Here is a 13,136-nt window from a genome sequence, read left to right as displayed (position 1 = left end):
ACAATGTAATACATGTGCTATCCCAATTTTAACTATTTAAAACAGCTTTTTTTATATATAAGAGTAGAACAGCTAACATTTAACCTGCTTTACAAAACATGACACATAGACGGTTACTGCCTGGAATAAGGAGATGGCTCTTCAGAGACAATCTGACCTACTTGCTCTAAATGGATTCTGACAGTGGCAACTTTTATTTGATGCGTTCCATCAGTCCTTGAATCGGCAGCGAGCTGCAGATACTTTGGAAACTGAGGGAAGGTGTTTGTCTGTCAGGTGGGACCTATGATAATTTGTTGATGTGCACTGTAGAGCGCATTTCAAATCAGTCAATCCATTTAGGCTTGGCTTGGAGGCAAAGCTGCAGTTTCATGCCCGGGATCAAAGGAGCACAACTCTCTCCTTGGTGCACTGCTGCATTATATTTACCGTCACTCAGTTCCCTGTAAACAGTTTTTTGGTTTAGAGGTGTGGAAATGTTCACTGGATCCCATAGTGAATATGTTCCCCTTAAATACATAGCATGTGAAGTGAGTTCTGCCACTTGGGGTGTGTCGATCAAAACAACAACAAAATACATAATTTGACGATGTCGGAAAGCAGCGTGGGATCATGATAATTGCTGTCTTGTTGTCTCATTTGTGTTTTTTTTTTTTACGGCAAGAGATTTGTTGGCAGAACGAACAGCAAATGATAATGAGTAGAATGGGAAAACAAAAAGACAACACACTGGCTAAGAATGTTCATGTTTCATAAGGCGTTTGCAACAGAAATAGCAGAGATGTGTGAAGTGGATGATGTCATTACAGTAACTCTCTTATGACCGTCATGATAATCAGGCCGCCTGGATTTATTTGGAATTTATGACTGTATAATTGCCAAAAAAAGTTCAATGAGTGATTGTTTTTTCTGCCTCTTTTTTCCAAGCTAGCTTTCACATTTTATAGCTGGCAGTTATGAGGTTCTACCGTAATGAAAATTATATGGGCGCAAAACTCTATTTCTCTGCTTTTACGGTATCCACATACGGCATAAAGCAGGGGTCACACCCTGGGCAGATCGGCATTTCTTATTTTTTGAGATATCAGAAACAGTCTAGGGGTTTTTACGATAATGAGAAGTACTCATGCCAAATTGGTGACGGAAGGGTTAAAGACCCTGAAAATGAAGTGGCCTGTTTCCTTGAATAGAAATGTCATATATCCAATATAGAAAGTTCTAATGGTTAAATAGCATATGACATTATCTCTTTAAGTACACACTGGATGGCACCATACACTTTTTCACCTCACCTATCTAGTCCTTTCTCCCATCATCTGTCACCCATTGTCTTTCAGGTTGGTAATTAGGTCACCTGACAGTTGCAGTGCCCCCCCTGCACTGCAAGTTCTTTTAACTTCACTCAAGGAGGTTGTGACAGCAACTTCCCTATGCAATAATCTGCTGCTGCCGCTGTAATTAAATCCCGATTAGAATTTAATGAATTTGCGGTGATTATACTGTAATTAAAAGTTTCGGCATTTGCAAAATGGTCATGATAGCACAAGTGTAGCCGTTCAATGGTGACAATTTCAACTTTAAGCATGTACAGAATTTTGGGTAATGGAAACATAAATTTTACCTTGACTGTCAACAATAGTCAGCATACAAAGAACAGTAGCGTTTTTTTGTGTAATGGAGTATCCTGAGATACCATTTGATATGGAAGGTGATATCGGATAGAATATGTGACTGTGCGGCTGATTTTCATTGTAGGATATTAGAAATTGGAGTCACATGAATGAAATGTATGAGAAGTATGGATACAGCTCATGTAGCGAAACTGTAATTACTCTTAAGTGTATTCACTGTTAGCCAAGGAAACCATAATGGATTTAACTGCAGTGCTTAAGGTATACCTGTGTCACTGATGCAACACAATAAGCTAATGTCCAAACCCATTACGTACGCTGCTAATGTGTCGGCAAACCAGAGCATGGCCACAATCACAGTGACAGTGTCATGCCATGGAGTCATAATCACAGCAACAGCCTGTCTCAATCAGCCCTGGCAGCAGCTGGTTACGGCCTAATAACCGTGTGGAGAGCTGATTAAATGGCCCCATTGGTCATAGTTATTAGTTCACCTGCAATGATAGAGACTGTGCGCAGGCAATCCTTGCAGCTGAGACGCCTACGTCAGCCCCGCTGTAGTGTCTGTGGTCACAAATTGTGATGGTTTATTCCAAACAGGCAGCTGGTTTTAATGGACAATTAGATAGTGACATCAACTAATCACGGAAGTCATGTGGCGCAGTTTGTGATTAGGCCTCAACAGCCATGCCTCTCTTTGGAATATGGTTGTCTATCCTTGTTGTCTAGCTAATTCTTCTTTTGTTTCTCAGTCAAATGTTTTACTTTTTTCCACCTGCGAGAAAACAGAATGACTCATACACAGAATGCACCTGATATAAATTAGCCGAATGATGCGCACGCGTCTTCAGCTTGACAGACTCCATTGATACTGGTATAATAATTTTGAGCTGAAACAATTAATTGTATGTATCGATTATTAGTCAATTGGGTTAATAAAATAAAAATGGTTATGTGATTTCATATGTTTGTGGACTTACAAAGATTTTTAAGGAATAGTTTGCTCTCTTGTGACATTTTACGGACCAGATATAGAGAAAATAATCAATATAATTGACCTCCGCCAGGAGGTATATGTTTTCGCCGGAGTTTGTTTGTCTGTAAGCAACATAACTCAAAAAGTCACAGACAGATTTGGATGATTTTTTCAGGAAATGTCCACAATGGGAGCAGGAACAAGTGATTAAATTTGCGTGATCCGTACATGCTGCGCACCGGCAGGGTATATTTTGTAGGCACTGAGCTGTGTTGGCGGAGATCGCTCTCTGAGTGCTTTTCTAGTTATTCGAAGTTTCTGTCCTAAATAGTGTAGACCAACATTTGGGATATACTTTCTAAGCACACACCTAGCCTTTGAGTTTTAATGTTGTAATGAAGAATTGTTTTGCTGTCGCCGTCAGTTTTTTTTAAGGCATTTTCTTTGGAAAATGTTGTACATGATCAATTCTAGTGCTGGCTGGTGATCATCCCCCTATACGTGCAAATGAGTCCTCCACAACAAGTTCTCCCTGGATGTTATTTTTCACGGGCAGCATTTTCTGCAAAGTGGTCTTAGTGCCAAAAAGTGATTGTGATTTGTTAATTAAATACAAACAAGTCTGACTGCTTTGTCCCCCCCCCCCCCCTCCATAGCTGGGTAATAATGGACGCGAGGCAGACCTGTCTCCACAAGAGCTGAATAGGTTTGAATATGCGAGACGAGATTAAGTCCCAGATAGCTTTGTAAAGGCTCTGGCACGAGCACAAGTCAGGCTTTTGGAGGTGCTGCTGCTGATGTGTTTAACTTGTGTTTTGCGATCGGTGCTTGTAATCACAGAAACGATTATCCTTTTTTGTGATGATAATAATTGACTCTGAGGATTTTCCAGAGCAGCAATATGACACGGAATGCTCCTGAGCGTTACACGATGAATGTGTGCAGAGTTGATCAGCTATCCTCTGGTATGCATGCAAGTCTGAATGCATTAGTTACAAATAGTGATGGTGGCATCTGTGGTGTTTTATTTTGACAATCTGTCATCACTTTATCACCATGTGTGATTGTATTAAACATTATATGGCTTTGGCATTTGTAGAAAATTTACTTCTCCAGCATTTATTTCACTTCATGTGTGTGGGTGTCGTTCTCCATTGTTGTTCTATAAGGTGTAAATGGCTGCATTGCAATCGTATCAGCCTTTCCAACAGAAGGTCAACTTTAAAAGGTTTCCATTACCGAAAAGGTCAGTGCTTCCAGGTGTGAAGCACCACCACTCGTCGCCGAAATGGGGTGGGGGAAAAAAAAAGTTAAATACTTGAATAGTATGTCATTATATCACATTTATTCATTCATTTGGGTTATTTAGCTTTGCTATATTAAATCATCAGGATGATATGGCATCAACACAATGTCCACACTGGAGACTGAGTCCAGCCAAAGTATGAGTAGTAACCTGATTAAAGGTTTTTGATCTGAAGCACTTGTAATTAAGTATTTGGTACAGTGGCTTGGTCATAGGTTGAGTAGAAGAAGCGATATGAAAGACGTGCAATACAATCAACACTGTACATAGATGTGTATGAATGTGCAAGTGAATGAGAGTGAATGGGTAAAACTGCAGCGTAAAGCAACTTTGACTGGTCATAAAGAATACAGTAAATATAGAGCATAGAGCATTCTGCCATAAACGGATGCAAATAACCATTTAGGCTTTATCTTGTTTATTGTCCGTTTTTTCCCCTCCTTGTTCTTTTTTAAACACAGTATGTATATATATATACATATACAGTATATATATACACACACACACACAAACACACACACACACACACACACACACGCACACACACACAGACACACACACACACACACAGTATAATGACTGTAATCAGTGTAATGAAACATCCCACAATGCCTGTATGTCCCATCATGGCGAGGGGGAACAATTCATTGTCTATTGCAACATTTTCTGCCACTGTCAATATAACAACGGTTGAATTGATGCGACGCGTAATTGCTATTGAATGTTTTTTCGCCTCAGATTTTGTGAAGTGTTTATTGTTCTCTGTCCACGTTGAAATTGCAATTACCGCGGTTTCTCGACTTTCACTCTGTCTCTCTCTCATGTAAATAATTATCAACATTGACTCACATACAACTCCTTAGTCGTGATAAAGCCCTGGTATCAATAAGAATTAATGTCAATTCTGTCAAATTCACTCTGTCATTTGTTACCTGTTGGTTGTCCAACAAAAAGTCAAACATTCCTTCCAAATGATGAGTGCTAATACTCTGTGTGTGTGTGTGGAGCTCCCTACGCTGCTGTAATTCTTGCTGTGTGTCAGAGTGTGTGTGCATGCTGTATTACGTGTGCCAATTGTGTGTGTGGGCTGTTCCCTCCATTACCCTGAGCGGTGGCTAGGGGGTGCACTATGGACATGGTGTGTGTGTGAGGGAGAGAGTAAGAGAGAGAGAGAGAGAGAGAGAGTGTGTGTCAGTAATGTATTCCTGCCTTTGGCTGGGCTGGTCACATGGGGAGAGCAGCCTGTTTAAAACAGCCTCAGCTTGCCTCAGTCAGAGCAGTGCGAGACGCAGACAGACGCACACCTTCTCTCTCCTTCACTCTCTCCCTCTTTCATGCACGCACACACACACATGCTCATGCACGCAGACGGCAACTGTCCTCCATCGGACTGACACACACGCTGGGATAGACACACTACACCCCCCCCTCCTCCCTCTCCCTTTCCTTGCTACAAGAGGATAAGAAGTGACATATCAGGAAAAAACAAATACAGCTACAAACAGAAGAGGTTCACAGTGAGTAGCATATTGATTATTTTTATTTTTATTTATTTGTGGGGACTTTATTACTGCTGCCTGACAAGGACCTGACACAGGGGACTGAGGTAGAGTTGGATGAAAATGACTGAAAAAAATGGATTACCCCCCCAGAAAAAGAGGTGACAGAAGAGTGGAGTGGAGATGTGGTTGCTGCTAGTGCCTCTCCATCAATCTGTGCCTCTGTCTGTGGGATCTAACGATGTTCATTAGCAGCCGTGCGCTTGGAATGAGAGGAATGCCACTGACGCGGAGCAGGAGTATGCTTTGCTTTTTTGGACTCTGGTGGCTTTTCTGTGTTTTCTGTGTTGTGACTGACTGTCTTTTTGCGCGCGTGTGTATGCTTGCACAGTGGTGATGAACGGACGCACTCTCAACGCAGCACTGGGCTGTGATTAATAGAAATCCATTGATATGCAGATGGGAGAGAGGGTAGAACCTGTCACGGTGCTCTGTTCCCGTGATATGAAGGATGCGTCGGGGAGAGGAAAGAGGACAGTCTTCACTGCCTGTCCCTCTCTACTACTTCGTCTCTCTGCTTCTTTCTCGACACGCTGCTCTCTCTATCCCTTCTTGTCTCCCATCTTTTCCGTAAACTTTTCTCCCCTATGTTCGCAGCCTCCTTTCTTCAGCCATTATTTTATGTGCTAAGATTTTCATCCAACTCCTCTCTGTTAAGCACCCCCACATGGGTACATGCCGGTATAGAGAGAGGATCGTGGAGTTGTGAGGAGACAAGGGGGAGAAGGAGGGGAGGGTTTAAGGGCAGAAGAAAGAGAGAGGAATGAAGGAGAAAGTGGAAGGAGGGGAGGGTAAGTGGCGGTGGCGGTGGTGGGGGCATTGAAAAGGCTGACACTGGCTCGGACAATTAGCCTGGGGAGTCCGTCCTGGGGTGCTATTCTGAGAGGGGGCTTTGGCCCCTGGGCCCTGGGCGTTGGGTCACGGGATGCCTTGACCCCTCCAGTCGACAGCTAGGCATGGGAGCCATTATCACAGCCTGATTGATTAGCGCTGAGCGGAAATCCCTTTTCTCTTCGCTCCTTGGGAGGAAAAAGACGGGGAGCTTTTTTGTCCTTTTGCTGCTGCTGGTTTAGAATCTGCCTGCCTGAAAGTGTGAGGCTCTGGTTCTTTTTTTTTTTTTAACTGTTGTCAGTTATAGACGTCTGGTTTCCATATATCTTTTCTCTTTGGGCTTGTCTTTCTTTTCCTCCCTCCAACTTTTATCCTCCGAGACTTTATTTACCAACAAGACCCCCAGAGAAAGATGCTGCAGGAGACATTCTCATCCTCTGACATCTGATCTGATCCGTGCCCTAACGTTTTCAGTGTCTGTGAATCCTGCACCTGCAGGTGGTGTCTGCCTTTCAGAGGCTTCCTGAAGGTTGAGGAGGTTGTGGAGTGATAAAGAAGTGGAGTGGTGAGAGAGAGCGAGAGAGAGAGAGAGAGACGTGGAAGTACATACTTTTGAGCAGCATGGGAAAGTGAGCATCTTTCTTCCTTTCTGTCTTCTGCATCTCCATCTCTTTTCTGCATTTTTGATCCATCCCTCGCTACTTTTTGCGCTCTCTCCCTCAACACCCCCCCTCCCGCCGCCTCCTCAGACTGGGAGTTTAGCGGGGTGTTTAGCCCAGCTCACGGCTGATCAAAGCAATATGTGTCAGACTGGGCTTAGCCCAGGCACCCCTAATGGAGCACCGTTTTCATGCCTAGTTGGTGGTGGAATGAGAGGGGAGAGATGGGAGTTTTGGGGAGAAAGGAGGGGGTGCGAATAGAAAGGTCTGACAAGAGTTCAAGGAAGGAGGAAAGGAAAACTACACTACCGTTCAAAGGTTTGGGGTCACCTATACAATTTGTTTGTTTTCCATTTAAAGTCATACTTTTATTCACCAAAAGAGTTGCAAAATGAATAGAAAAAATAGTCAGACATTGACAAGATTAGAAATAATGATTTTAAAAAAAATGTTGGCTTTTCCCAAGGGTTTTCAAGGGTTAGAACACTGGAAATGGGCCTCTATACACCTATGTACATATTCCATTAAAAACCACGTTTGCAGCTAGAATAGTCATTTACCACATTAACAATGTATAGAGTGTATTTCTGATTCATTTAATGTTATATTAATTGAAAAAAAGTGATTTTCCTTCAAAAATAAGGACATTTCTAAGCGACCCCAAAAACTTTTGAACGGTAGCGTAGGTGCACAGACAGACGGGGGAAAGTGCTGCAGTGATGAATGAATGACACATGCAAGAAAGCGGGGAAGAGAGGCTAATGATTTAGAAACAAAACAGGAAGAAGTTAAGTAGTAAAGAAGAAATACAGGGCACAAGTAGACGGAAAACACCAAAGGCAGTGGCTGTTAAAAGAACACAGAGACACAAAACTGAAGACATACAGACTGTAAATGTCTTCCTGGTCCTTTTTCTTTTTTTTGTGTGTGTGTGTGTGTGTGTGTGTGTGTGTGTGTGTGTGTGCGTGTGCGGAGGGACCCCAGTACCAGCAGGGCATACAGTTAAGACCAGCTCAGGATAGCTCCAACACATGGTTTGGTTTTAGACTGGAAACAACACCAGACGGGAAGAGGCCTGCGTGTGTGTGTGTGAAAGAGAAAGAGAGAGAGATGATCGGAAGAAGAAGAACTTTCTCCCTTGTATGTGTGAGTGCACGTGGAAAGCATCTGTGTACCCCCTTCTGTTTTTTGGCTTAAATGCCAAACACCAGACATACGTTAATGTAAACTCTTTAAGCTCCCTTCTGCCATTGATCCCTAAATTGGAAATTGGGGATCAGTAAAAATGCTGGAAAAGTTAGTTTTCCAACTTTGAGAGATAAGAAGCCTCGCATTGTGAGACGCTGATTGAATACAGAACGCTTTGGTGTCATTTTGTGGAATTGAAACACGTTGTGATTCGCCATCTTTTAGGCCCCGAGATGGAAAATTGCATATGGAAAAAATGTATTTCTTTTGTTTTAAAATAGCTTTCAGACTCGCTGTTTGTTGTGGTTGAGACAATGGCTGACAAACTGTGTGAGGTGAGTGATATTGAAGCGGAGCTCAACGTTTTTTTTTTTTTTTTTTGGTGGCGGGTGGATGAAAACAACAATGTGACATTGACTTAGAACATTCAGACCCAGATGTGCTTGCTCATCCGTGAGTCGGCTCAGCGGGTGAGAGATGGGGGAGATTTCAGTGAGTTAGAGCCACCGTTGACTCGCCTCATCGACACAATGCTGTAACTGAAAAGCTAATATTTCTCAGGCCCGTGGATGAGATAAAAACATGAAATAAAACAAGACGTTAGCCAATGTCAACACTACTGAATTATAGGGAAAAAAAGAGTGTGAACAAATGTGCGTGTTGTTTCCAGTCACATGGTTTTCAAATGGGTTTTTATTTCATGTGTCCTCTTGCTTCAGAGGCTGAGAAATCTTTGTCTGTGAGTGTTTTTTTGGGCTCTATGATGAAAAAGTTTTGGTGACATTTTCCAAATGAACCCCCAAGAACTCGAGATGTATTGATTGGTCCAACTGGCATATAAGCAGCGATCAAAGAGAAAAGTAATTAAGTGTGTTTCTGGTCCTCGTTTTCATTTCTTCCTTTTATTTTCCCTTTCATCTTCTCAATTTCTTCAGTGATTTCTCAGCCTGTAGTCTCATCCTTTCATCACTCTATTTTTTTCAATATACTCAATATATGTTCTCTACTCCATTTACTTCTTCCTTTTTTCTTTCCCTCCCTTTGCTTATCTGCCTCCTTGATCGCTGACTCCTTACTAGGGGTGTGCAAAAAATCACATAAATATCGCAATTCTCATTTATGTCCCAGAATCAATTTTTTCAGAATAGAGTAGTGCTGGGCTCTGTTAGCTGCGTTAGCTCCTTTAGCGCCATTAGCACGCCTACAGTCGAACTGGAGCGGTCTGTTTGTTAAAAGAAAAGAGCAGTGCTACAAATAACCATCCTACCTGTGTACTGCGTATTTGTGCCTCTGTTTTTAAAGTTTTTTTTTTTTTTTTAAAGTTTAGCGTTACTTTAGAGACTCATGTTAACAATCGCGAGTAAACGGTTTTCCGGTCAGTCGTCATGGAAACGCGTCATGCATTAATGTGCGTTAACGTGCCCAGCACTAATAAAGAGGCACTTTTATCTTTGTTTCTTATGCAATATGTGATATTGCTTTTATGCAACAGTTCCATCTAAGCATGGATACATGCTTTAAAACTTCATAAATCTGAAAAAGACACTTTAATGTCTCCATTTGTCACTCTGTCTTGCAAAGCAGACTGGAGTAGATCATCCTTTGCACACCTATAGATTGAAGCAGAAATCATTATGAATCAAAGTTTTTTTGTTTTTTTTTAATTTTTGGGATCGAATCGTAGCAAATCGTAGTAAAAGATTCCCATGCCCTATTCCTTACCACTCCTTTTGCACCTTACATCCTTCTTTTGCACACATGTGGATTTCTGGGACAAGTGACCGCTGCCTTTGTTACGAATGAGTCCCCCTGATTCATGATAGGCCAGATACTGCCAACTACTTTGTATCCATATGTGTGAACGCACCATTACTCCCTTAGGTCCACTCTGTCTCACCACTCTCTACACTCCCTTTTTTTCCCTCCTCTCTCTCCTTGCCTCTCCTCTCCCATCCCTGCTTTGCAATGCTGGTGTTTATGCTTCAGACACAAGAAAGGTAAGTTAAAACTAGGATAATATTTCCCCTAACATACTTACGGGCCTGGGTAAACATCCTCCGACAGATGTCCGAGTAGCAGGCCCTGATCAGAGCAGCGATGGGGCCGTGAATCTCGCTGCTGAAACATACACAAAGGCTACAAATTGGAAGCCGGTGTGGTGTGGAGAGAGAGGGGAGTGAGAACGAGGGGAGTCGAGGAGAGAGCTCATCTCACCTTGAAAACAAATGTCGTTTCTGGGTGGGAGAGGTCAGGGTCCGAAGCAATTTTACCCTCTCTTCTTATTAGTAAAAAGAAATGTTATCGTCGGTGTGTGACAAACATCACATTATCTAATTCACGCGAGAAAACGTTTGGCCACAAACGTGTTTGGTTCCGCTCTCGAGCGTTGTAATCTTTACACATCTTAACTGAATCATCTCTCTTCATAGGGATTTTATCTGAACCATATTACCACCGTAAGAGTGAAAATAAAACTGTTCTCTGTGATGTGTACGGTTAAAGAGTTAACAGGACAAGGAAAACATTCAAAAACACCAAGTACAACAGATCTATGACAGGTCATACACTGCCAGCAATGTTACCTGAAAGTGAGTGGATTTTTATAAAAAAGTGATTTGAAAAGGATTGAGAGTGAGATTTGACAAAAGGTGGTAAAAGGTCAGAGTCAAAGGAAAGTTGGAAGTTAATATGTGCACAAGCACATGCGGCGATATATCACAATCTTCTGTGAAACAACTGCAAGGGGAAGATTTGAATTCAACAAGCCAGAGAATATTCTCGTCTCTCTATATCTGTATCTCTTCTGTCAGATATGCCACTTGCTGTGTGCTTTTATCTAAATGCACCTAAGGGTTTGAATACATGACAAGATTTTGTTAAGATTTGGCCCCCAATTAAGCCGCTTCACATACGTTTCCCATGCACATTTTATGACCTGTTTCCGCTCTGCACCTCGAGCTGGAAGATCTGGCTCGCAGAGGGGATTCACTCGCAGTGATCCAGAGGAAATCGTGTGCTTTCTTTGTACATTTCTAATACGGAGAGAGAGAGAACAAGCAGAAATAAAACCGACGTCTCCAACTTCCGTCACTCATAACATGCCCTCCAGCCTCAGGACGTGACCTTTTAAATTATAGAAAAGAAAGTTGTGAAATGTTTATAAAAGAAAGAGAAAGATCTTGCTAGTCTAGGTTGTAAGATATTTTCTTTTCCCTAAACGTGTATATTTGTACTCCCCCTTATTGCTCTGTGTGTTTGCCTGTTGTCTGTGCTTGTGAGTCAGAGTCTGTCAGTTTGCTTTTTCGTCTGTCAACGTGTGTGTGTGTGTGCTAGGGGGGGTCAGTGTGTGTGTGTGTGTGTGTGTGTGTGTGTGTGTGTGTTTGGTACTGTTGTGTTTTTTTTTTATCATCAGCCAGCTCTCCGTCCATCCTTCCAGCCCCCTTTAGCATTCTCGCAGCTCATGCAGACGATAGCAGATTTGTACTCCTCCAACTTTCTGATCAAAGCTAATGAGGGATGAAAGAGAGGAAATAGAGAAAACAGTTTATGACTCAGCCTTCACTCACTCACACCCTCTCATACATAATTAGGGCAGTCAATTTTTATAAAAAATTGTGCTGCCTGTTTGAACTTGGATGGGGGGATTTCAAATTTTAAAGTCCACAAAATGTACAGCCTAGAAGCTCATCACATTATCGGAAGAGTGACTAAAATTTAGTGTAATAATACCGTATATAAATGTTCAAATGTCTTCAAAAGAATAGACAGCCTTAATATATATGCACATGCACACACTCAAAAAACTACTTCAAGGGCATTTGATCTTTTCAAAACTGAAGCACAAACTCGTTTGAAATGTCACACTTTATATTGCATTCGAGAGACCACGAAAACGCCACCGCCCCATCCTTCCCTAATGGGTCACACTTCCTTGCAAATACATTTTTACTATCTTAGTGGCTTTTAATTTGAAAAGAGCCGCACCCGTAAACCACCTGTGCGGATGCGGCTCTTAATTTGAAAAGACCAGCAGCCGCGGTGGGAGTTCAACAGAGTCTGACGGAAAGTTTTGCATTACGTTCATCGGCACAATACCATATCCAAAAATAATGTGCTATGTCAACTAGTAATATCAGCACAATAACTGTTGAGGAATACAGAGCCAGACTGAGGAGCTCAGCTTCGCGGCTGAGACACAAATAGACTGCGGAACGCTGCTGCTGTTGCGGGCAGGTGCGCCTGCAATTATAAAACCAATCAACGATTATTAGACTAAAACATTGAAATATGCCAATAATTCTGATATGTTCATACTCAAAACGGACAGAGCAACCTTAGCTTACCGTTTTTAAATGATATGCCACGTTTGTAGTAGAGCAGTGAAAAGCAAACCTTGTTGTTTCTCGTACAGAGGGAAAAAATAGCTTCCTGTTTGCACTGGCACGCACATAGTACCTGCTTCCTGAACCTGATTTGTCACAGGATGCATATAACCCTCATCTGGGAGATCATCTTTATCTGTAAACACTGTCTATGAAATGATGGTATGTTTGTATCACAGCATAGATATAGTCTAGATGTTATACTCTCATGCTACCTGGCATGTACTGCAAAAGTAGAATGTTCTAACATAGTTAACATTGCATTAGGACATATTAAGTGCTTGAATCCGACGTAATTTACTCCGACATTATGCATCGTGTACGTCTTAAATGCATCGTGAGAACAAGTGCAGCAATGTAAATGTGCCTCCAGGCAGCAGCACAATATGGTACAGTATGTATGCAGTGCAGTAATACATGATGGAACTTGCGGGAGAATCGTTAATCATTTCTCGGAGCAGTAGATATGTGATGCAGATTCCTACATGCATCCATTATGGGTGTTTTTTTTTCTTCACTATTGATTTCCACAGACTAACTAGTTCTGTGTAAGATCATTTACATTTTACACGGAAATTAAGGTGATTAGCTGGTGATGGAATTA

General features: G+C 41.9%; 1 protein-coding gene across 1 annotated transcript in view; it reads left to right on the top strand.

The window, feature by feature from the left end:
• Window positions 1-5,414: 5,414 nt before the first annotated feature.
• The window catches only part of cntfr (ciliary neurotrophic factor receptor), a 243,069-nt gene continuing 235,347 nt past the window's right edge, over window positions 5,415-13,136 (top strand). Inside the window, exon 1 of the mRNA XM_083903061.1 lies at window positions 5,415-5,430. The gene's annotated coding sequence lies outside the window, so the exon portion shown is untranslated. The remainder of the gene's footprint in view (window positions 5,431-13,136) is intronic.

This window comes from Microchirus variegatus (genome assembly GCF_963457635.1).
Source record: "Microchirus variegatus genome assembly, chromosome: 16".
Taxonomy (NCBI): Eukaryota; Metazoa; Chordata; class Actinopteri; order Pleuronectiformes; family Soleidae; genus Microchirus; species Microchirus variegatus.
Note: the sequence above shows the minus strand (reverse complement) of the source record. Positions and strands in the feature narration are given on the sequence as shown.